General features: G+C 43.3%; 1 non-coding gene across 1 annotated transcript; it reads left to right on the top strand.

The window, feature by feature from the left end:
* The first annotated feature begins 2998 nt into the window (after positions 1 to 2998).
* On the top strand, positions 2999 to 3072 carry Trnav-cac. The gene has a single exon. It is a non-coding gene; the product is annotated as a tRNA-Val (tRNA).
* The last annotated feature ends 209 nt before the right edge of the window (positions 3073 to 3281 follow it).

The following is a 3281-nucleotide window of genomic DNA, read 5'->3' as shown; positions in this document are numbered from 1 at the left end:
GAGGGAGGGAGACTCTCCACCAAACTGTTGTGCAGAGGAGTACAGTCACCTACCACCATCACCCCCATGCATAATTATACCAAACCATGTAATTGAATTCATCTCTATCTCTCTATCTCTCTCAAACAAGCAAAACAAACTTAAATTTATTATTTACTGACACTACCTCCAACAATAATACTACAACAGTGTGTGTGTGTGTGTTTGTGTGTTTTGACTCTTAAAATTATTGGCCAGATTAGGTTGGAAGTTTAATGCAGATTTTAGTTAATTAAAAGTAAAAGATAAACATGTTTTATTACACACACACACACACACACACACACACACACACACACACACACACACACACACACACACACAGACGAGACAAACACACAGACGAGACAAACACATACTACTACTTTGCTCTCACTCGGCATCGAGTATGACGATCATCCAGCTATGATACAATGATATGAGTTATTATGGATGTCACCTTCATTGGTGAGATCTGAGGTGACTAGAGAGGCCGATACGAGAGCCGGCAGTGTCGTTCACAGATGTTGCACATGTGGAGGGCTACATCTTGTTTGGTGCTCCTCCAAGCATTAAAGTATGGAGTAATCGTCTCCCAGATGAGATGGTCGATCTGGCACATTTTCAGGTTTGTCCTATTCGTTAGGTGACTGTAAAGTAGCTGCTTTGGCAGTCTACTGTCGTCTATGCGGGTAACATGGCCAGTCCAGCGTTGTTGTTCATGGATAATGGTAGCCTCAATGCTCCTATAATTGGTGCCTGCAAGAATACTGGCATTTGTTCTTTTGTCTTCGCTGCGAACTCAGAGGATGAAACGTAGATTATGTTGGTGAAAGTTTTCAAGTGCCTTGAGGTGCCTCCTTTATGTGACCCATGTCTCGATAGTACCGTTAAGTTGGATGAATGGTGGAGGTGTGACTAAACCAGTGTGCATAAGCATCTGTGTAGGTGTTCATCTTCTCCTGTAGGCTGCATTCAATTTGAGCGACAAAGGTGAGGTCGTCTGCATACTTAAATTCAGTAATGGAAGCTGTGCTCACCTTTGTTCCTGCCTGGAGTCATCTTATTTTGAAAAGACCCGGTGCTGGATGTCCACCCCGCCGGCGAAGTTGGTATTGGCACAAGTAAGGAAGACAGCCAAGAAAATGGAAAAGAGAGTTGGTACCAGTACACATCCTTGTTTTACCTCCGTTTGAATAGGTAAAAACTCATACTGGGTGCCATTTTATAGGACACAGCCGTTCATGCCATCGTGGAGGTGCCTCACACTGGCAACGAATTTTGGTGGGCAACCAAACCGGCTAAGGGTCCGCCAGAGGGCTTCCCTGTTGATCGAGTCGAAGGCCTTGTTCAGGTCGATGAAGGCCATGTAGAGTTCACGATGCTGTTCTCTGCACTTTTCCTGTATATGACGGGCAGCAAAGATTATGTCAGTGATGTCAATTGATGGTCTAAAGCTACACTGAGATTCTGGGAGGAAGTTTTCCGCCACAGGAAGAAGTCTGTTTAGGAAGAATCGGGCGATAATCTTGCCAACTACGGACAGCAGCGAGATCTCATGGTAGCTATGATAGTCTGACCGGTCTCCTTTATTCTCATAAATATCGATGGTGGAGGCATCTTTCAGAGCTTGGGGGATTTCCTTCTTGTAAGCAGAGGCCCTTCTGTTTTATACACATCAGGCGCTGAGGCTTTGTTAATCTACATCTGTTTGATGGCAGGAGCTACCTCATCCAGGGATGGAGGATAGCTGTGGTGGGTCAGCCCTGGATGCCGAGGGACCTGCTGGGTAGTCAGGACATCCATATTGGTGTTTCGGTTGTGCAGTGAATGGTAGTGTTCTTTCTAGCGCTGAAGGAGGCCTTCTCCGTCTTTAATTAGGGAGTAACCATCATATGACCGAATGGGGGCTGTGCTTTGGGTGATTGGCCCATAAAATGTTTTAGTGGGATTGAAAAATTCGTGCATCTTGCATTGATCTGCAAGTTTTTGTGTTTCACATGCTTTATTTTAAACCGGTCGTTCTTTGACTGTGAAGTTTGTGCTTGCCAGCTCCTTCTTGCGGGAGGTATCAGCCTGAGACCGAGACTGAGGGTTGTTCTGCCAGTCAGTTAAAGCAGCACGTTTATCATCGACTGGTACACTGATTTCTGGATCATTTTCACCAAATCAGTCCTCGTGTATTCTTCCGATCTTCAAGTTGTAATCATGACAGTGTCGAGAATTGCCCATTTCATACACACACACACACACAGACACACACACACACACACACACACACACACAGACACACACACACACACACACACACACACAGACACACACACACACACACACCTGTAAGAGAGTCAGTCACTGAGGCGTGGTGAGTCATTCCTGATCTCGTCACTGATTGGCTCAGCTGACATGCCTGGTTATATGTTGTGTATGTTGTGTATGTTGAATATATTGTGTATGTTGTGTATGTTGAATATATTGTGTATGTTGTGTATGTTGAATATATTGTGTATGTTGTGTATGTTGAGTATATTGTGTATGTTGTGTATGTTGAATATATTGTGTATGTTGTGTATGTTGTGCATGTTGTGTATATTGTGTATGTTGAGTATGTTGTGTATGTTGAATATATTGTGTATGTTGAGTATGTTGTTTATGTTGTGTATGTTGTGTATGTTGAATATATTGTGTATGTTGTGTATGTTGAATATATTGTGTATGTTGTGTATGTTGTGCATGTTGTCTATATTGTGTATGTTGTGTATGTTGTGCATGTTGTCTATATTGTGTATGTTGTGTATGTTGTTTATATGTTGAGTATGTTGAGTATGTTGTGTATGTTGTGTATGTTGAGTATGTTGTGTATATTGTGTATGTTTTGTATATTATGTATGTCGTGTGTATTGAGTATATTATGTATGTTGTGTATGTTGGGTATGTTGTGTATGTTGAGTATGTTGTATGTTGTGTACATTGTGCATGGCGTCCTGTGGTGTAATGGTCAGCATGCTCGCCTCACAAGCGAGCGGACCCGGGTTCGATCCCCGGGCTGGGTGAAACTATGGGCAAGTTTCTTTACGCCTTTACGCCCAGCAGTAATTGGGAACCTGGATGCTAATCGATTTGCGGATCGTACTCTGGAGTAATGGTTAGCCAGTGCAGTTGGCGAGTAGTCCGGTCTTCTCGGACTATTCCTTGACACTGGGTCATGCAACTCGTTAACTTAGGGTGTGTTGGTTGTGTTGGCGACAACTTCTTCACCTTAA

The sequence above is a fragment of the Homarus americanus genome, unplaced genomic scaffold (assembly GCF_018991925.1).
Source record: "Homarus americanus isolate GMGI-L3 unplaced genomic scaffold, GMGI_Hamer_2.0 scaffold52806, whole genome shotgun sequence".
Classification (NCBI taxonomy): Eukaryota; Metazoa; Arthropoda; class Malacostraca; order Decapoda; family Nephropidae; genus Homarus; species Homarus americanus.
Note: the sequence above shows the minus strand (reverse complement) of the source record. Positions and strands in the feature narration are given on the sequence as shown.